The sequence below is a fragment of the Lissotriton helveticus genome, chromosome 9, assembly GCF_964261635.1.
Source record: "Lissotriton helveticus chromosome 9, aLisHel1.1, whole genome shotgun sequence".
NCBI lineage: Eukaryota > Metazoa > Chordata > Amphibia > Caudata > Salamandridae > Lissotriton > Lissotriton helveticus.
Window position 1 is genome coordinate 336,755,661 of NC_136070.1, and position 23,212 is coordinate 336,778,872.

The 23,212-nt window shown below is 41.7% G+C and overlaps 1 long non-coding RNA gene across 4 annotated transcripts in view; it reads right to left on the bottom strand.

Annotated features, from left to right (window-relative positions):
• LOC144781288 (uncharacterized) overlaps positions 1-23,212 on the bottom strand; it is a 451,961-nt gene that overhangs the window by 76,059 nt on the left and 352,690 nt on the right. The gene's annotated exons all lie outside the window — the stretch shown is intronic.

The following is a 23,212-nucleotide window of genomic DNA, read 5'->3' on the forward strand; positions in this document are numbered from 1 at the left end:
TGAAATGTGAGAGTAGTGTGGCGTCTTCCCTCCCTATTGTCAGAATGATCAGCGAGAAGATGGCCCACATTCCACCCGTTTTCATACCGTTTCCTTTTCAAATGTGAACAAGCCTATTCTGCCTGGAAAATTAAAAGAGTATTTAAGTCATACTGGGTTGTCACAAGGTTTGTCAAAATGTCTTAAGTCAGAGAGCTGGTGTATCTATTTTTAAGTGCTTTGGTTTTATCCTCTTGTTGTTGTTGTTGTGTCTCAGACCTCTGTTTGCATCTTACTGGAGTGTTATGATATCAGTTACCTTTGAAGCGAGGCCTTTGCCTGCCTCCCATAGCTCAGGTGTCAATGCCACCAAGTCCTCATTTATAGCTAGGTGATCCTTCAGTAGCTGTTGTAGAAGGCATTTTTTAGCAGATGATTTATATCTGCCAATGGCCATTCCTCATATTTTGGAAGGAGATATTACCAATCCCAGACCTAAATAAATGTAGTCATATTGGGGTGTGACCTGAAATTCCTCTTGCCAAGATTTCACAAAAGGTCACCCTTGATGAGAGGCTATAGAATTGAAAAATAGTCTATATGGGTGCTTGTCCCAAGGAAAGAGGACAGAAATGTATACTCCCTATTTTTGCCGGTGCATTAGTCTGCAATTTCCACTCGGGAGTGATCGGTCATTACATCTTCACAGATATTTCTACCTCTTCTATTCCCAAATCTGGTCTCCCAGATCTTTTTTGGATCGAGTCCAGGGTGAGTTCCTAATCATAATTTATCACTATGTTGGTTTTGTCCCATTCTACCAGAATCCATGAAAGTTTATTGAAGAAGGCTGATTTTCCACCATTTAAAGCATCAAGAGACTCTATTCAATCAAAGTCTGCTGGTAGGTTTTTATGAATTAGTTTTGCCACCCCACCTGTCCTAAAGAAGGAACCTTCTACATTCAAGCCCTGAAGATGTTCATTGTTACAAGCATGTATGACACTTCAGACCCAGTCTCTGCTCAACTGGTCAGCCTCCGACGTTAATAAACATAGATGGTTTTCCTTCAAAAGGGCCACATGTGGTTGTTTGACAGACAAATGTTTTTTTTTTTAATATGCATCAAACCATTTACATTGAGGGAGAACTATGACTAGATCTTTTTGTGCACGTTATGGGACATTGTTAGTCAGTATTGGGCAAAGGCATGTTATTGGGCAAACCTCCAGGTCGCTAATCCCTGTGAAATAGTCCTCTTAATAGATATTATTGACCTGGCAGTGGGCGTGGCATTTGGAAAGCACAGGTGTGAGCTAATAATATATGGAAAACTTATGTATTGGGGTCTGCAACCTATTACCTGTCAGGTTTATTTCTCTGAGTTAGGATGTTATATGGAACCTTCTTTTTTTAAACAGATGTGACAAACAGTACCATATGCAAAATTAACTTTAAACATGTGGGCTCTACGCAATGCATGTTTTGGTTCTTTGTGCTTCTTCAATAAAAATGATTTAAACCTAAACATGTGGGCTTATTTGTCTACTCTAGGCTGACTAGGCGTCCCAAATTTGCCAGGACAATCCTGGTTTTTCATCATCTGTCCCAGCAGAATTCACTAAATTCAGCGCATGCCCCAGTTTATAGAGAGGGTCTACTGAATATAGAGGGAAGCAAGCTTTTGTGTGTTCAAATGTAGGATTAGTTACCAGCCTTTTCAGAACACAATTTAGTTAATACAGTTGACACACTGTGTAAAAGTAGCATTTAATTAATCCCTTTTAGATGCTCGTTGTCTGTGTTTTCTAGGTTGGTGAGCCCTGTTTCAAGTCATTCTCTTCTCCTGGTTCAATGTAAATTGATAGTCTTACCTCTGTATTTGTGAAATGTTCTGCTTTTTGTTTTTCAAAATCTGGTAACTCTATTGTATACCTTCCCCTTTGTGCCTCGTGGGTACGCTTTCCATTCAAAGACACTGTGGAAACAGCAGTATCATTCAAAGGTATTATGTAGTGGGCAGAATGAGGTGTAAGGTGACTTGGAAAAAGAATGAACGGAGAGACGGGGATCACAGAACCACCAATCATAATGCCAATAACAGGCATTTCAGTCCAGGGTCCGGTCTTCTTTGAAGAAAGGTGCTGTCCCAGAGTCTTCTCCAATAGCAGTGCAAAGTCACGTCTTTAATGGGTATCTTGATTTGTGTCCCCATCTCTGTTAGGCAGTCTTCTCTCTCCAATCTTAGGGACCTCTCTTAGTCTAGAACTATTTGTAGTGGTATCCAGTTTGAGTCATCCAAAGTGTTCAGGAATCTTTCCAAGTCTTTTGGTCTTCAAATTCTTGGTTCTTTCCATTAAATATTATCAACATGATGGCAGGTTCCACAAGCCCATACTTTATTTACTTTTTCTGCAGTTGTGGTTCCGTGACAATAATTTCCTGTGATTCCTAGATGTCTGTAGGGAAAAATCAGCTGGGATGATGATGTCATCTTCTTGAAATATGAATAGGCCATTTTGCTACTTTGCTTAGCCATGCCAATTACCTGACAGGCTTGCTAATGCTGGACAATTATTAGTTAAGGTGAGGTCTGATCTCTAGAGAAAAATGTATATGTCCTTAGAGATTTTTTGGAAGATGGAACTTGCATCACCGAGGTTCTAGAAGGATGAGTCCAAGAAATTGTATTGTATCTGCTTTTTATACACCTTTAAGCACGCCCACGATATGCACATTATTTTGCCTACTTCTACCTCCAAAGTCCAGTATCTGTTAGGGCAGTAACTATAGCATCTTCGCAAAGTATGAGCCACTGTTCATATAGTATAGTTTTCTCCACCTCTGTGAGTCGTGAATCTGCTTTTTTCAAGCGTGACTGGAATTGAGCAAGTACTATCCTTCACTTAACCAACTAAGGATTTAATCTCTGTCATTGTTGAGTCAGATTGGGCTGGTGCAGTTTTTTTACTTCCCCAGATGCTGCCTCTGAAAATAGCCGTTGCTTCTGGGCCTTAATTTTGAGCTTAGGAGGCAAGTGTGCAACTGTATCCCTCCTTTCAGTTCCACTGATATCATGCCCTTTTGCCACGATTGACTTCTTCCTTCAGCCAGCGGTAAATTTGCTTCCAACTATGGGAGCTGATGTTCTAGCCAAGGGTATTTCAGACCATACCCAGTGGTCATACAAAGGGGGGCGGGAGGGCCCTGAGTGGATGGTGTTGCCCAATTTGGCGACTGAATGCCTGCTGCCTTACTGATAAAGAGGTTTCAAACTTCCTACCACAGTACGTACTTGAAAGCATTCCTGGAACTGAATGCAGATCTGTGGAATCTCCGGGAATGCTGTAGGGAGCAGGAAATGCCTAAATGCGGGGAATCATCCAGTCGCATTTTAGAGCGCAAAACAAGCATAAAGAACACCATTTAACATAGTTGGATGCCTGAATAGCTCTTCTACAGGGAGACACAGAGAAGGGCAAGGTTGAAAGCAGGCAGGTGAAGATCATTAGGGCGACACTGCACCAACTATGCCTTGACAAGCCTCGCCAGTGTTGGCTGGCATCCATTAGCATGGTTTATGAGTGGGAGGTTAAGTTCAGTAAAGTGCTATACTGGTGGCAACCCATGGGGCGGTCAACCCAGTGATTGAGAGGATAATAAGAACTTCCTTATTGATAGTTACGGAAGCAGAAGCGATTGCAAAGTGCGCCAAGAAAGACCCTCTGGGGAAAGATCCGAGGCCGATAGTGGATCTACCCCGGAGGTGTACATCCATGCTGGAGTGCGCAGACATGGAATGATCCATAGAACTGAAGGAGCTTGAAGACGCTCTGAAAGGAGTGATCCCGGGGAAGACTCTAGGACCAAACGGCTTCCCAATGGAGGACCCCGGGACCGAATGACTTCCCAATGGAGTATTATCAAAGGTTTAGCCTGCTGCCACCGTTGCTGGCCATGTACAACCAGGACATAGTAAAGGACCAGTTTCTAGGAAGAATTGGATGTGGCTATCATTGTGGTCCTCCATAAGAAGGGGGTGGCCTCCGGAAGAATGCCCCTCCTGCCGGCGTATCTCACTGATTAATAGCAAGCTTAAGCTTTATGCTAAGGTATTAGGCAACAGGCTTCTTAAAGTACTCCAAGCTCTAATCTACCTCGACCGGTGCAGGTTCATACCCAACATAGCACCAGACATTGTATACATAGGGTACACACAGCCTTGGCATACCAGCATGGCATGACCAGGTCCAGTGCCTTTCTTCCTATTAATTTTGAGAATGCCTTGATTCTCTCGATTGGGGCTTCTTATGGACGGTGCTCTGGCGAATAGGCTTTGGGCCTCTATTTATAACATACTGTACACCTGCTCCTCGGCTTGGGATCTCGTGAATGGAGTACTGGCCCAGGTTTTACAGATCCAGGGCACAAGGCCGGGCTGCCCACTATCCCCTCTGCTCTTTGATCTAGCAACGGAGCCACTGGCGACATGAGTCAGATGCAAGTGCAGGTCTGGGGACGTGGAGGGGGAGACGGGCCGAAGACTGTTTTGCCCTATGTGCGAATCATGTACTACTCTTCTTGTCTCAGCCCAAGATCATTCCAGATGCTCGATCTTTATGGACAGGTGTCGGGCTCCTTATTAATTGGTCCAAGTCCCTGCTGTTTCCCATCACCGGTGATGTTGAGGAGGGGCTTGGCAGAACTGGGTACCAGTTGAGTTTTCAATATTTAGGAATACATATCTCCTTAACTGTTTTTTTTTAACTTAATGGCCCTTGTTGCTACTATGAGGAAATATTTGGATAGGTGATCCCATCTGCCACTCCGCGTTCTGGGGAGGTCAACATTATTTAGAATGCTGGACTTTTCCGAAATTCCTCTACACTTACAAAACTTCCCACTTGTGATTACACAAAGTGGTTTGCAAACATACATGCCACAGTATTGTCCTTCCTCTGGGAGGGTAATGCACTGCAGATAGCCTTTGGCAAATGTACTCACTCTACGTATGATTGGAGAATGGCCACAGCTAATGTACGCCTGTACTACTGACCATCCCAACTAGTGGTTCTCAATGACTAGATGCAAATAGGATGGGCTGACATGGCAGCCCGGACAGAAGTGATGGCCTTGGAGTGGAACTTCTTGATGGATATGAGGCCCGATTCCTGGCTCCGTTCCAGGTCTGTCAAGGTTGGTCTTACAGATGTGAAGAGTGGCATTGTGGTGAACGGGATGCGATGGAAAGTTAACTATGGAGACCCCCATCCCCCTGAAGGGCCTCTGGTTTGGACAAGTATGTAGCTTGGAGGGCTTCGGTAAATGGGACTTAATTGGCATGTCAAGACTGGGCGACATCTGGAGAGGGTCTCAACAACCCTTTCAAGAGTTACAGGTAGAATCTAAGCTTTACCACTCTCAGTTTTATAAATTACTGCAATTCTGGCATGTCCTTGGGTCCTACACGGACTTCCTTCCCCAAATTTTGCCCTTTGGAAGCACAATTAATGGTGAGGGCCCTGAGGAAAAGGGGAAGATCACACATGTAAAAATCCATTGTAATTAGCTCGCTAGATCTCTTTAAGCCCTTGAGGGTCAAATAAGAAGAATGGGTGTGAACGCTTGAAGGCTGAATGGAGAGAGACTTTAATGGCTCCACGGGAACTGACAATATCCTCCAGACTCTGATGTTGAGATATTTCAGTTGAATCAAGCACTTACCTGACGTGGTTACGGTTGTGGAGAGTTCACATCCTCTGCATGCACCAAATGCACCCAGGGGGAAGTGGACTTTTTCATGTGGTCTGGTCTTGCTCCGTGATTGTCAAGCACTGCGAGATGGTGTTCGCACTTAAACGCGGGTCCTGAAACGGCCTATAGAAATCTCCCCTGGGTAGCGCTCCTGGGTCTGCTCGAATATGTGGGGGTGCAAGGGAGAAGAAGTCATTGGTAGGTTTGGACACCCTCATTGCCAAACAGGATATTGCCCAAGACTGGACGGAATGCGGCCAACCCGCCATTCAATACTTGCATGACCTAAGGAAATCGACTGGTGAGCTAAACTTGAGGAACGGTTGTATGCTGCCAGAGGATGCCACCAGAAGCATAACAAATCTGGGGTACAGCGTGGACATACTATGTACTGGAGTAACTGATGATGTACTATCATGTACTATCTTGCTTATATTACTGCTATTCCTGACCCACACACTGTTAGATTATTTCTATTTGATCTCTTAAGCAACAAAAAAAACACCATCTACAGCAAGCTCAAATCCATGCAGTCTTTCAAAATCTTACAAAATACTTATGCAGCGTGTCATTACAGTTCAAAGCTGCCCGAATTTGCAAACATATATCACCTTTTTCGCTTTCTAACTCACTATTGGGGCCACTTTTATTTTGGTGCCTGGCCTATTTTCTGTCCCAGTCCAATCCGGCTTTAGACTCTGAAATTGCACTAAAAACAGGTGCTCAGCTCTGAGCCAGCGGGCACGGTCCTGAAACGGGCCCTTACATATTCATTGTACACAGTCGCATCTTATGGATTCCAGAGCAGTGTCAGGATGCACAGTCAGCCCGGGGCTTCCAGGCCAGTTTCCTTGTTTGATCTCACTGGTCTGCTGTACAGTATCAGGCCTTGCACAGTTGTAGACGCAAAACGAAACACTGGGCTTGGATTACACTCCAGCGCTCTCAGCTGTTCTGCATATATTTCATGCCACTTCTCTGCTATCTTTAAACCAGAGCCTGACACATGAGGGGGAAGCGTTCATTTGCTGCCTGTGCAGATAAAGCACAGACTTGGGGCTGTTCGTGCATGGAATATCTCAGCATTTCATGCCCATCCTGTGCAGATTTCTACACGAGTTATTAGGTTTGGTTCTAATGCTTTAGTGTTTTCTGATCATGTCCGTCAATTCAACAAAATACCAGGGGTAGCGAAAGTGATATTGTGTAACATTTGGACTAGATGACATCATGTGGTTGGCCCTGTGCCCCATCCTGAGTTCCAGTGGTTAAAGCCGGCTGCAACCTCAAGGCTCTCAGCCCTGGCACAGCAAACAAACGGCATCTTATTTCCTCCACTGGCGGCTCTCACGGTGCCACTTCTGCAACCCTTGTTGCCACTTGAAAAGCCACCTCTGGCCTCTACACCATTTGAGATTACATTTTGATTGATGTACTCTGAGGAGAAACAAGCGTTGGCAAAGCCAATAGGTCACACCTTTGCGACCTATTGGCTTTGGCGATGCCGTACAGCAAAGACAAAAGATCCTCTGCCCTACAGATAAAAAAAGGTGGGGGTTGAAGCAGCCACATAGACTTTGTAGGCATGCATGCCTTATTATGCATGAATGCATACAAAATGACGCAAGCACCATTTTTAAAAATATTCAAATAAATGAGGCAATTAAGTGCATTTATAGCTGCCCTCATTCATGTCATGCTGGAATGTATGTTAATTGAACTCCACAGTCTGTATGCCCTGCTTGGTTAGCGTCTAGTTTGCTTTCAATGCTTTTGTATACTTATATAGACATTATAACTATTACATTACTAACTGAAGCCATGCCGTCTATCTATCTATCTCTCTATCTATCTATCTATCTTTGCAACCCTATTTATCTGCCTGTATCTCTACCAGTCTGTCACTCTATTTATCTGTCTGCGAGTTTATGTATCTGTCTACGTGTCTATCAACCTGTCTATCTGTCTCTCTCTCCACGAGACTCCGTCTGTCTATCTACCGGTGTGTGAGACTTTATACCTCTCTGTTTATTTGTCTATCTACTTGCCTATCTGCAAATCTATCTGTCTGTCTCTGCAACCCTCTCTATGCATGCAACTATCTATATATAGTTCTCTATCTATGCAAACCATTTATCTGTCAGTCTATCTATGCAACGGTGTCTATACATGCAACACTGTTTATCCATATAACTGTCTCTATGTATTCAACTTTATCTCTATATTTATCTGTCTTTTCAATCCACTCTATTTGTAATAGAGATTTAAAGAAATGGCCTTAGCAAAGGCAAGAGTCTGGCAGCCCACGCCAAACCAAAATGGCTTTTTTTGGTAAAGACTGTTTGATTTTCCTGCCGCTTCCTTAGGTTCATTGACTGTGCAGCACGTTGGCTGCGGCTATATGCCGAGATCTCCTGTCACCGCGTATGAGGGACCTTTTGCGCTTTCTCTGGAAGGAGTGGACCTCACACGGCTTCCTGTTTTAAGTTTTCATGGGTAGGGTGGGAGAGGGGGATCCATTGGAGGGTCCGCCAGGGACTTCACGTTTGAAGGCCAGGACGAGATTCTTCTGCGACAGGTACTCCGAGTTTCAGGATGTATGGGGGTTTGGTGGGAGGGGTTGGGGGGTATTGGCAGTTTGTTTCACAGTTATTTTTCATGTTGCATGCACCGCAATGTCCCACATGTTCATATGGTCATCCGCACTTTGCTCCACCTATGGCTTATGACACACACAGCTAATGACTTCCCCCGAGGAGACCTCAATGTTATGTCTTGGAATGTACGGGGCTTGCTGAATAAGGTCAAACGAGGGCGGTACTGAACTTAGCAAAGCGCTATTTCGCTGATGTCTTGTTGCTGCAAGAAACCCACTTACTGGGCAACACGGCCGTGTCTTTCCCGCTATGGCTATGCCACGGTATACCACTCTGGTTTCTCCTGGGGGGCACGTGGTACAGCCATATTTATTCACCACAGACTCCCCTTCCAAATCGCTCAGCACTGGTCAGACCCGGGTGGCCGTTTCACATTCGTTTTCTGGTACTTTGGCGGGGGAACAGATAACGGTTGGAAGCATATACGCCCCACCCCCTCTAGGTCAGACATTTGTTGACAGATTGACGCAACTCTGGGGGGGACTGACTGACGGCTTGACTAAACTCAGAGGGGACTGGAACGACATCATGGCTCCCTTGGACAGGTGGCGGGCACGACCTCCGGCCGCCCCTCCTCCCAGGTCTAGGCTCAACATCTTGGCACATACCTTGGGCTGGGCAGACACATGGCGGGCCTTTCATTCCTTTGAGGCTGGATACACATATGTGCCATCTGTACACCCCACCCTCTCACTCTTTATGATATGTTTCTCCCATGCAGCTACCTACACCAGGTAGCCTACACCTCTATTCTTCTACGTGGCTTGTCGGATCACTCGCCTATTCAGCTCAAACTCCACCTGCAGACCAGTCGTCCCCCATATCGCTGGCGCATGTCCCCATGGTTGATTAGAGATTCTGAGTATCAGGAGATGCTTCACCATACCACGGTTGATTATTTTGCCTTTAACGCCGGGTCCACTCAATCCCGGATAATAATGTGGGAAGCCTTTAAACCCACAATATGTGGGGTGGATATTAGCTATCGTACAGGGGAGAAGAGGCACTGCCTGGCACAGATTCAAGACCTAGAAGATCGACAGCGCGCTCTCCAGGACTCGGTGGCGGAGGGCTCTGATGCTGGTGCCCGCCGCAATCTGCTCCATGTCCAACAGCAGCTGCACCAGTTGCTTACGGACAATGCCAAGGAAGCCTGGCTGGCAACTCAACACCAGATATATCAATGGGGCGATAAGTCCAGTCAGATGGTCCACAGGCTATGTCAAGCGAGGATCTCCCCTACGCAGGTCCCTGTATTGAGGTCCTCTACTGGGGACCTGTGAGCCTCCCCAGTGGCAGCAGTACAGGTCGTCGCCGATTTCTATGCCGCCCTTTACATCGATCGAGAGGGACTCGCCAAACCACTTATAGATGCCTTTCTGGTAGCTATCCCTCTGAAACGTCTCTCTGAAGAGCAGCGAGATGCTCTTGACAAGCCCATCTCTTTAGAGGAATTGCAGGCGGCCCTCACCAATACCCACCCGGGCCATGCACCGGGCCCCAATGGGTTCCCCTGTGACTTCTAACGCCCCCACATGAGGACTGCCGCCCCCCACCTTTTTGGAGCGCTGCACCAGGCGCTGGAGCAGGGAATATTGCCCCCGGATTGGCGCCATGACAAAATTGTTGTCTTTCTCAAACTGGGCTGCCCACCAGAGGCCCCCGGCTCATATGCCCCATATCATTATTACATTTTGAGCCGAAACTGCTGGGGAAGGTGTTGGCTGATCGCTTCCGCACTTGCATCCTCGACCTCGTCCATCCGGACCAGTCTGGCTTCATGCCGCAACGCTCAACCAGGCATAACATACGACGCGCGCACAATGCTGTAGCCGAGGCCCATCGGCTGGGATGCCCTGCGGCAGTCCTGCTAGCCGACATTGATAAGGCATTCGATTCCTTGAGCTGGATCTATCTTTTTAAACTATTAGAGGCTGTTAATTTGGGGCCCGATTCCGCGCATATGTCAAACTGCTGTACACAGATCTTACAGCCTCTATACGTGTGGCCGGTTATCGCTCTACCCCCTTCCTATCCTGAGGGGGACTAGGCAGGGATGCCCTCTCTCCCCGCTTCTTTTCGCTTTAGCGATAGACTCATTGGCAGCGTGGGTGCCTTTGGATGCGGTCAATAGGGGCTTAGTCTGGTCACCTGAGTGCTCAGATAGGATAGCACTCTATGCTGACGACGCGTTATTCTTCTTTTCTGACCCCTGGGTCACCGGACTGAGGGTGCTGCAGCTCCTGCGGGTGTTTGGTGAAACAACAGGATTAAATGCCAACCCGTCCAAGTCGATTCTTTTTCCCATTTGTGGCGAACAGGGGAGTCAGGCTTGGGCCTCACAGCTAGTCATTGCGGACTAGGGATTTAAATACCTAGGTGTCCATTTCACTAGTTGCCCCACTGTGGCGTGGTCACTCAACATAGCCCCTCTGCTCCCGGCGGGCCGGGAGGAGACGGGTATGGTCCCATCTTCCCTTGTCCTTATACGGCAGGTTCGCTATATTCAAATTTGTGTCCCTGCCACGCTTGTTCTACAGATTGCAAAATTACCCATATCCTATCCCCCCATCGTGGTTTCTCAAATAAATGCACTCCTGAACAGATTCCTCTGGGGAGGAGGGGCGGTTCGGGTAGCCCTGGCGACCTGTATTCAATCCACCTACTGTGGGGGCGTTGCGGCGGCGGACGTACGGGTGTATTATTGGGCATCCCAGCTCTTAGTCATCAATGATTGGCCGCAGAACAAACCGGCCTACACGGTGGAGAGGCTCTTCCTCAAGGAATACCCACTACTGGATCTCCTGTACAGTAATTCAACTCTGGAGGCTCTTCCCCCGGCCTGTCGCACAGTTATTCAGATATGGAGACGTGTTTCTCGGTCTATGGGTTGGTGGGGTATGCTGACAGGCGCGACTCCTTCTGGAAGGACACACACCTCCGGCCGGTCTCAGCCCTGTCCGGAGTCCGTAGATGGGATGCTATAGGAATCTCTACACTAGGAAATGTGATGCGCGGGCCCACACTTAAATCCTTTCAGAAGCTGCAGGAGGAGTTTGACTTACACAAGTCACAATTCCATAAATATCTTCAGCTCTGCCACGCCCTGTTCCCCCTGATAAAATATCGGACGTCCCTACCCGAATTTCACCCACTTTAGGGTAGACTGCTGATGGGTGATCTAGGAGCACAAAAAATCCGGCAATTATATCAGACCCTGACCACGCACTCCAAGACAAACATACACCGGACTAGAGCAGCGTGGGAGGCAGATTTACCGGCCCTCACTGATGATGACTGGACTGAGGCCCTGGCCGGCCCTAGGTATGCCTCTGTGTCCTCTAGGTATAGATTGATCTAGTTCAAATATCTTCACAGAGTATATTACACCCGCCTCCGCCTCTGGAAGATGGGGGCTATTCCGTCCCCCACCTGCCTCCGGTGCAATTCTGAAGAAGGGGCCTTTCTCCACACGGTCTGGGGCTGCACTGCACTACAACACTTTTGGTCCAGGGTATTGTCTTGTCTGGGGCGGGTGTTGGGATGGGACCTTCCGGCAGATCCTCAACTAATCCTTCTTCATGGCACGGAGGATATCGGGCGAAACAGATATACAATACATCTTCTATTCCTAAGACTTGCATTGGCAAAGCGGGATATTGCTCAGCATTGGAAGTCCTCGTCTCTCCCTGGGGTGGCGGCTTGGAAATCGCCCTGGATAAATGTATGTCTTCTGAAGTGGCGGTGTTTCAGGCACGGGGCTGCCTGCAGAAACATGGAAAGATCTGGACCAAGTGGGCCGAATACCAGGGCATTGACCTGTCCATCCTTCCAACATCGGCGAATCCAGAACCTATCGAAAGACTAATTTGCGAGTTGGCCAGAGTGGAGACATGCCTATAAGTTCGTGTGTGTATTTATTGCTTCATGTGGGAAGGGTGGGGGGAGGCGGGAGGGGTGGGATGTTGGTTCGATTGTTTTACTGATCCTCAGGTGCTGTCCTCTCCAGCAGCTTGTGTATTTACAATCCGTCATCTGTCTGTATACTGTTTGTAGGGGGTTCGCCCTCTGTGTGCTAAAATCTCAATAAAATTTGTTGTAAAAAAAAGACTGTTTGATTTTACTAGTTATGTGTATACCATAGTTCCTTGTAAGGGTTCCAGCTAGGTGTCATCTGATCCAGCGGGCTATAGAAAATATATCATAAACTACGCTACCCAACTTCATAACCTATAAACAAAATTCTATACTAAATATGGACCCATTTATGAACCTGATATATTTTTGGGCCTACTGAATCAGGTGGTCAGAATAAATCTATATACACATTATCTACAAACTATATACACATTTATACATTTGCAGAAAGAATAGTGTCATTAGAATAAAACCCAACCATTTAAACGACCACCATAGGCGACGTGATCTAGCTAATGGTAACCTATACTTCTGAATAACCAAGACCAGCTTGTTTGTCAAAAGTAAGATTTTATTTTCTAAATTATGGTATATAAGTTGTAAGTTTTATAAATGAAATTTATTTGCAATAAAGCAAGCATGATGGTAAGAAATATGAGAAAAATACAATTTAAGCAATTGAATCAGTTTAAAAGAAATTATATAAAGTTTAGCATTTCTAAAACCTATTTCCCTAACTGAGCTAAATAGACAGAAATTAAAGTAAAGATTTTTTGAGGATTCTTACGTGCTCCACGCAAAGTCCAGCAGCACATCACCCTCATCTGAAAGTCAGAAAGCAGCAGCCAGCCCAACCCTAAGGGCATGACTTTTTATACCTTTCTACGCTAACTAAACTAGCAAAGGAAAGTTTTCAGAAATACTCGACGTCCCATTGGCTGAGAGTGACAAGTGACATGTCACCCGATTCTTAAAAAGTTCCACAAAATCATGTCTTACAAAGACCATTGTCTCTTCCACGTGAAGCCAGAGGCTTCCTTCGATTGCAACTTTGTATTAAGTCATCCTCGCAGCTTCCATAGTCTTTTAGCGCGACTTCCGCGGATGCCAAGTTAAAGACTGACAAAAAGTTCACTTTCGACCTTGGCCATGTCCGACAGAATGATGTCAGCTCATCAGTTTTTACTTTTTGAATGTAGCTTCAATAAACGTTTTAATTCAGAATGGGCGTCTCGTGACTTTCTGCAGAATTATGGATCAGCTTTTATTTTGCGGCTCAAATAGCTAGGCCTCAAAAGCAGGCAACTTATGATTTCTAGTATAAAACAAACACAAGAAAAGTATTAATGTAAGAAATAAAGTATAATCTGTATCCACCCCATGGTTTACTAATTAATTAACCCACCCTATTAATCAAAATGTTACCTAGCCATTGCAAACAAATAAAGCAGCGTTTATATTTACCAGTCTCCGTTTTTCAATGAGACCCATATGCACCTAGAATAGTAGAAATGACATTACACAGACAAGGAAAAGCAAAACAAGCACATGCTTATTTAAGTTTGCAGCAGTTAGTAATGACAAAAACGAAAACAATAATTATTTTATTATTTTGCATGAACAAAAAGATGCAACAAATATGCACGTTTATGAGCACACATGTTAGTCCCCCCACGTGTAAAGTTTAATCTAAGTTGTATTAGCATGACATATCACAAATTATTAATAATTTTATTCATGTTATGGAAATATGACTTTGCGAGTTTAAACAAAATTTTGTTTTCTATCTCGCTCCATCAACTCCCTCATCTGGTGATTAACAAATCACCACACCAGCACTCAAAATTTTGGTAAATTAAATTTCCAAGAAATCGATTCAAATTCAATTGTATTAGTAAACCTAAAAGTCTGTTTCAGCATAATCTTTGCAATTAACATGACGCTCTCTATGTAACTCCTGTAACTCGATCTCCCTTTCCTCTTCTTTTCTGAGTTTATACATTCTTTTCTTTTCTCTCAAATGTTTCTTTCTTTTATGCAACAAACAACCTACTTTAGTCAAAATAAAAATGAATATTATTATAATCAAAGGTGCCAGAATCTTGCCAAGAATTGAACTTCCGATATTATGAAACCAGTTTTTAATTGCTTGAAACCTTTTTGAAAGTTTCCCAGTAAAATCTTCTTCTTCTAAAGGAATTATCTCTGAATGCATTTGTGTAATATTCTTAATATACATTTCAATATTCTTACTTTCATCCGGTATATATGTACAGCAATGTTGGACATGTAAAATGCCACAGACTCCTCCTTCTTTTGCTAGGAGTATGTCTAAAGCAAGACGATCTTGAATTACCATGGATCTAATTGCAATAACTTCAACATTCACTAATTGAAATCCATCAGCAGTGTCAGTTGATAATCTATCAACTATAGTGGACAATTTTCTGATTCTCCCTGCATTTAGGGTTATACCAACAAAAGGTATTACAGCTTGGAAAATATCTCCCAGAACTTCAGTAAAAGTTTCTCTTTTAGCTCTATTTACATAATTATGAATTTTAAACAATCCTTCTGAATCTCTGTCAACATGAAACACTTTAGGAAAAACAATTCCCACATAACAAGTTCCATACCAATGGTCTGGAAGGTTGTAGTAGGCTTTGTCACCACAAACAAAATAAATTCCAGGAAAGATAGGATCTTTTCCACCTTTAAATCCCCAACCTCCCATAATCTGATAAGTATCTTCACAGTTGCTTGCACCTACAAAATAATTATCAAAAAGTGTATTATCTCTTCTAATGCAAAGCTTTCCACTAACAGGTTTGTCTATGTGAATTGCAATATTTTCAAGCATTTTGCCATTTAATTTCTCATCCTCTTTTTGCCAGAAGGATGACTTAGTCTGTTTGACTAATTCATTTCTCTTATAAATTGCTCTTCTCTCCTCAACCATATTCAAAAATTTCTTTCCTTCAGCACTTAATTTACATGTTAAATTATTCTTATAAGCATACTCATAAGTGAGTTCGTTAGTAACAAGGAAATATTCTCTCAATTGTTTTGCTTTCTTATGCTTATTTAAAACATTATCAATTTTAACATTAGCAAAAATCTCATCATAATTTGAATAGTAATATTCTAAACGTCCAGTTTGATAAAATAAACTAGTTAATACACTACATGTAACAGCATAAGTGAGAGGAAGCATATTATATGTTACTCCCTCAGAAACAGAAGCGGGTAATTTAACACATACATAACAGTCCTTTGCATCCATCACTTTTACATATTCACTCAAAAGCTTTGTGAATGTATTGCTTGAAAAATCACCTATTGATTTATCTTGATGAATGTTAGGCTGATGATCAATTACTTTTGCAGATGTACTATGTTTAGTTTGGCTAACCAGAGCTTTGCTTGTTATGTTAATTTTGTGTAATTCTCTATTCATTTCTAAAGGTATAATCACAGCTAGTACTAACCAGAGCAGAACTAAAATGAGCAGACATACCAGAGTCATCTTACAGCATCTTTTAAAAACAGAACATTTTGAAGTGCTCTCCTTAACGTAAGGCATTTTTAGGTTAGTTTTAGCCTCAAAAATTAAAATAAAAATAAAAATAAATTTTAAATTTTATATACACCCCCCTTTTAAAATATATTTTTCTTTTATAACCCTAAACAAGATTTCTTCGACCTTATGTCATACATAAGTTTTCTTCTACTAAACAGTTTTTCTTCAACCTTGTGTCAACTAACAGGATTTCTTCAGCCTTTTGCCAATTTAATAATTTTGTACTTCAATCATTGTCACTAATTTCTTGGATTTCGTTTTCTTCTTCACTACTATCATATATGTCAATAACAGGTGGAATTACCAAGTAAGTCCACTCAGGAGACTTGTATTTCTGGTTTGGTTTAATTATTCTCTTCCCTTTTCTCGATATCACTTCTATTTTTCTTCCAACTCCAACTTCTTTTCCAGGACTCTTTTGACTACTTATTTCTTCAACTTGTTCTATTGGCTTTTTAATCAATCTGACTCTCAATCTTCCACCAGGCCAGTAGTCTGCTTTTCTCACGTACTTCTTCTTTGGTTCAGAATTATTTGATTCTGACTTCCAAGTCCTTTTCTTTCCGTTTTCACTTCCACCTTCCTCCTCACTTTCTTCAGTTTCGTAGTCTGAAATTTCAATTGACTCAGGAACTTCTCTATTCGGCAATTTCACTCCTTCAGGAACTTCACTTTGTCTTCCATCACTGGTACTCGGTAATTCGTTCTCCTCCTCTTCTTCGATTACCTCTAGCTTCCCAGATTTCGGATTTCTGTTCCTTACTTCAGAGCTTGTTCTCTGCCTTTCGATACTCTCCTGGTCTGAAACTTCTTTTGGTTCAGCTTCTTTATCTTCAATATAGACAACTGAATCTTCAGTTATCTTTCCTTTTAACAGATTCTCTTCACCTTCAGAATCTATTTCAATTATTTCTAAGTCTTTTCTTGTCAGATTTCCATTCACTGGCACAGTTTCCAGATGTCGACTTTCTTGTCGATCTTCAGAATCTGGAATTACTTCACCTTCTGTTCTGTCTTCTGCTTCAGAATCAGAATCATCTGTGGTATCACTTTCAACATCAGAATTCTCAGGAGTTGGTATTGGAATAGTATGACTTGGATGAATCCAGCGCTTCAATCCTCTGCACTTTACAGCATTAGTAGTGATCAAGATTACCTGCCTAGGTTTCTGCCATCTAGGAGATAGACAATTCCTCCTCCGATGTACTTTCGTTCTGACCCAGTCTCCAGGTCTCAGATCATGTGTCAAAACTTTGTCATTTGATTGAGCTTCAGTTCCCACCTGATTAGACACAGAAGTTACCATATCAGATAACCTTTTACAGTAATCCAAAATTGCACTGTCATTTATGCTCAACAGTTTACCTACAGGTACAAAAGCTTGCCTCATAACTCTTCCCATTAAAATTTCATGAGGACTCAGACCTGTCTTTTTATCTGGTGTACTTCTTAATGACATCAAAACAAGTGGAAGAGCATCAGTCCACTTAACTCCTGTCTCTAGACACATTTTTCCAATTCTGTTTTTGATAGTTCCATTTATTTGTTCAACTACACCTGATGCCTCTGGTCTGTATGCACAGTGTATTTTCTGCTCAATGCTCATAGCTTCACAAATTAACTTCAACAGTTTGTTATCAAAATGGCTTCCTCCATCACTCTCAATAGTAACTGGAAAACCGTACCTTGGGATGATTTCTCTGAGCAATAGTTTTGCTACTGTAATCGAATCACAATGTCGTGTAGGGAAAGCCTCCACCCACCTTGAGAATAAGCATACAATTACAAGTACATATTTCAAACAGTTGTGTAAGGGCATTTCAATGAAATCTATTTGTAACCTGGTAAAGGGACCACCCTCTCGACCAATTATTCCTGTCCCCACCACTGATTTTCTGTTTGGATTCATTTGTTGGCATGACAAACACCTTTGACAAAAAGATTCTGCAATGGTTCTAAATTTGGTATTGAACCATGTTTCTCTAAAAAGTCTGACCATAGAATCTCTTCCTAAATGTGCAGGACCATGATATAATCTGGCCATGTCAGAAATCAAACAATTTGGTAAAACTACTCTGCCATCTTTGTAAACCCACACTCCATCTTCATCACGTGGTCTACAATCTGATCTTAACCATAGGTCTTTTTCTTCATCATCTGCTTCGTTTTGTAAATCTCTAATCTCATTCCATGTTTCTACAACAGTTGTTAGCATTAATGAATTTGAATCAGTTTCTGTACTTCTATTCCGATTGTAAGAATAATTTTTCCTTGCGCAGTACTTTGCTGTCTCGTCTGCGAAGGCATTTCCTTTGGAAATATAATCAGTTCCTCTGGTGTGCGCTGCACACTTGACTATGGCAATTTCTTTTGGCAATTGTATTGCCTCAATTAATCTCCTAATGAAAACTGCATTTTTAATTGGTGATCCTGTTGATGTCATGTATCCTCTCTGTGACCAGAGTTGTCCATAATCATGCACAACTCCGTACCCATACTGACTATCAGTAATGATGGTAACTCTAATATCCTTTGATATTTCACATGCACGAATTAAAGCAATCAATTCAGCCACTTGTGCTGAACGAACTCCTTCAAGACATGATGCTTCTTCAACATCTTCGACTGTACAAACTGAGTATGAAGCTTTCAAGACACCACCTTCGGATCTTAAGCATGAGCCATCTACAAAGTAGACAAAATCCGATTCAGGCAAAGGTCTGTCTTTGATGTCTTTTCTTGGTTTTGTGCAGAATTCCATGACATCTAAACATTCATGTTCTGTCTCAATGTCATCAACAATTTCAGAATCAGGCAGTAATGTAGAAGGATTTAGATTCAAACATCTTGAAATCGAAACATTATCTGCTCCCAGTATGATTTTCTCATACTTTGTCAATCTGCTACTTGTTAAATGTTGAGTCTTACCTCTTGTCAGTAATATTTCAACTGAATGAGGCACAAAAACTTTCACAGGAAATCCCATAATGATTCCTTCACTTTGTTCAAGACTGATACTTGTAGCTGCAACTGCTTTCAAACAACCTGGTAATGCTTTTGCAATTGGATCAAGAACTGCAGAGAAGTATGCAATAGGTTTCTTTAAATTTCCATGTCTCTGAATTAACACAGATAATGCACATCCTTCTCTCTCACTGCAATACAGTTCAAAATCTTTCTCATAATTTGGCATACCCAAAGCAGGAGCTTGGCATAAGCTCTTTTTCAGGTTCTCAAAAGATTCCATCTCAGCATCATTGAGAATGATTGGATCTTTTACATCTGATTTGGTCAGTCTTTGTAGTGGTTTTGCAATTACTGAAAATCCACTTATCCATTGTCGACAGTAACCTACCATTCCCAAGAACATTCTGACCTGTCTTTGTGTCCTTGGCGGTAACATTGCTTGAATCATTTTTATTCTCTCTATTGTTACTTGTCTTTTTCCCTTTGCTATTCTGTGACCAAGATATTTTACTTCTTGTTTGCAAAACTGTAGTTTTGCTGGGGACACTTTATGTCCTTCTTCTGCAAGGCGATTTAACAGAATTATTGTGTCTGTTACACAATTTTCTCTTGTCTTTGCAGCTATTAACAAATCATCAATATACTGCACCAGTGTAGACCTACCTGGTAAGTCTAAATCTTCTAGTGATCTTTTTAACAGTTCGTTAAAGATTGAAGGACTTTCTGTATAGCCCTGAGGGATTCTTGTCCATCCAAGGGTCTTACCTTGGAATCTGAAAGCAAAGATTTCATAACTGTCTGGGTGTAAAGGAACAGTAAAGAATGCATTGCAAAGGTCAATGACTGAGTACCATTCAGCATCATATGGAATCTGAAATAGAATTACTGCTGGATTTGGAACCACAGGACAACATGGAATGACAATTTGATTAACCTTTCTCAAATCTTGTACGATCCTAAATGTTCCGTTAGCCTTTTTAACTCCCATAATTGGTGAATTACAAGAGCTACTCTTCATTTCTTTTAATACACCTTGCTTGATTAACTTTTCAATTATAGGTGTAATACCTTCAATTGTTTCTGTTTTCATTTTATACTGTGGAGTATTTGGAAATTCTATTCCCTGTTTCAATGCAATTTTTACAGGATCTACGTTTTTCATTAGACCCATCTCATTCCCAGTAAAATCCCATATTTCAGATTTCACTGTTTCCTTTAGCTCTTCAGGTAAATCCTTTTCTTCAAATGCAGGAAACAATTTTGTTTCTTCTGCTTCTATCATCATCATTGTCATTCTATACAAACCATCTTCTTCCATTGTTTGTAATTCAACTCCTTCAGGAGAACAATATATTCTGCAATTCATTTTACATAGGATGTCTCTACCTAATAGATTTACTGGACTACTATTACAAACCACAAATCTGTGTTTGTCTCTGTAATTTCCAATTTCAACTGGTACTGGATCAGTTAAATCTGTTTTAATTTGCTGATTACTTACTCCCACAACTTGGATGGTATCCCCAGAGAGAGGTAGGTTTTCAATTTCTACTGATCTAACAGTAGAACGGGTAGCACCAGTGTCCACTAGAAAAGTGATGTCTACATCATTAACTTTCCCGTTTACAAAAGGACCAGACTGGTCAACCTCAAGAGTGGCTCCAACAACACACTCTTCCTCCTCTCTCGGGCACCGTCAGCAATAATCATCAGAATCGCTGTCTTGGCTTTCTGTTAATAAAAATTGTTGTGAAGCATTTTGCATTTGAACCTTTTGCTGCTTTTGCTGTTTTTGTGGTTTTATTACCTGTTCACATCCCTGAAATCCCACGTTTGGATTATATTTTTGAACTCCCCCACAATTCGGAAAAGGTGGTTGTGGCAATTGGTCTTGACGATTATTCACCTGTTGTTGTTGCTGTTGTTGTAACTGTCGCTGAATATTAAATTCATTTAACCCTTGTTGCATCTGTAGCTGTTGCTGCACGTTAACACCATTCTGCATCTGTGGATTCAATAAGGGATTCTTTGAGTTTCTAGGAGGATGAGGACACTCGTCCCTCCAATGTCCAATTTCGCCACAATTAAAACAAGGTAATTTTTGTTTCAGCTCTTCTATCTTTGGGCTAAATTTCTTAGAGAAATTATTACCTTTAAACTTTCCTTGTATCTGGTTTGTATTTCCAGTTTGAACAAAATTAGTGTTCTTGTTTCCCATGCTGGCAATCTGTTGCTCAGCCACCTTTACCTGTGCCCACATGGCTTTCTCCTTCAGCTTCTTCTGTTTTACTTCTAATTCATCGCTACAATATTTTGCTTTTCTCAGAATATCATCTATAGATAGTGCTTGCCATCCGACAATACTAGTTCTGATCATTTCTCCAATTTCAGGTTTTAGTCCATAAACAAATCTATAGATAAAATGACTCATGTCTTTTTCATCTAATTTTTCATAACCACTGTATTGTTTAAAAATTAACAGTAGTCTTTCATAAAAAGAATGAACTGATTCTTTTGTTTCCTGCTCTGTTCTTTCTATTTTAACCCAATCAACTTCTTTGGGTGGAATTTTGTTTTTCATCCAAACAATTACTTTCTCATAAAAATCCATTACAAGTGGATTTGGGGCACCTGTTTCTTTGATTCGTTCAGGTTCAGCTTTTGGCCAACTAATAGATATTTTACATTCTGTCCAAAGATCAGATGGAACTACAATGTCAAAAAATCCATCTAAATCAATCCACAGAACTTTCGACACTTTGATAAATCTATCAACTTGCCTGTACCACTCAACAGGTTTCTCTCTTAATTTTGGAAAGTCATTTGTGAATAACAGAATGTCCTGTCTTGACCATGGGACATGAACATATCCTCCACCTGCAACTTCTCTCATTGGAAATTGTTTTGACAATTTTTCTAATCTTTCATCTTCCTTCTTTTTGGTCCATTTCACTCTCCATTTGTTCAGTTCTCCTAGCTTTTTGATATAGACAATCAGATCTTTAATGTGAACTATTCTTCCCATTGAGTTCAAACTCTCAATGTCACTTTCTGAGAAATCTAATCTGTAATGCTTTGCAAAATTCTTTTGTTTACTTACATCGATTTCAAGTTCTGCAGCTAGATCCTCTAATTGATCATATTTATTTTTCGTTTTCCACTGGATACTTTTGCAAATGAATAGTAGTTCATCATCTCGATAGTAATTTAAACTATCTGGGCCAATTGTTCCAATTATTAATTCTTCTATATTCGCTTTTAATTTGGCCACATCAAGTTTTGGTGTGGTTACCCTAACTTCAGGACTTCCTACATCTGACATTGCACCCATTGGTGTTTTTGGAGATAAATCCTCATTAAAGGTTAAATCAGGCATTCTCGATCTAGAAGTGTTTAATTCAGTCAAGTCTGAATAAAATTTTTCAGCAGGTTTTTGAATTTCTGTATTTAAAGGAATAGTTAATCCATTTTTGTTTGTATCTCTTTGATCAAATACAGGCTGAACAGGACCTATTGTTACTGGAACTGTGACAGCTTCCATGCCTTTTGTCATTCTTTTAATTAATTCTTCTTTAGATCTTAAATACTCATTATAATCGACATCATCAACATTTCTTGTCTCTCTTGCATAATCTTTTGGAGGTTCCCTTGCTCTTGGAGTCATTGAAAAATGTTTGCCCTCATTTCGAGCATTCTCGAATTCTGGTCTTCTAGGAGTTTCAGTGATTTCACAATTATTTGGATAAAGTTTAGGAGCTTCACTAATTGAAGGTGCACTCGGTGAAGTTTCAGTAGAAACCACCGGAGTAGACCATGATCTAGGAGGTCTCAAAGGCTGATTAGGCTGTTTATTTCTAGCAGTTGTATATATTTCTTCCATAATTGCATCCTCAGATTCACTTTCCATAGATTTCCCTGTAGGAGAACCCATTACCATTTCATGAATTAAATACAATCCTTCACTTATGTTTCCCTGTCTCCACATTCGCAATCTATCTTCATGAGTTTCTCTTTTCCATGATGGATTTTTAGAAGGTCTTTTAATTCCACTAGCTTCTCTTTGTAACTGATACATCTCATCTTCCCACTCAACTAAAGCTTCAAATTGAGTTGGTCTCGGCTTTGGAACAAGAGCATTCATTTTCTCTCGTAAATTTCTTAAAACCCTTACATTAAATGAACCATCATCAGGCCAAGCCAAAACACCATCGTTTTTAGTATAGCGTTTCCAACTGTCGAACCATAAGACAGTATGATATCCGTATTCACCTTCCATGTACGCTGCAGGTGTTTTATACTTGTGAAGTAGTTTACCACCTCGCGTTTCGATTTTCTTGTCAGGTGAAAATAAATTCTT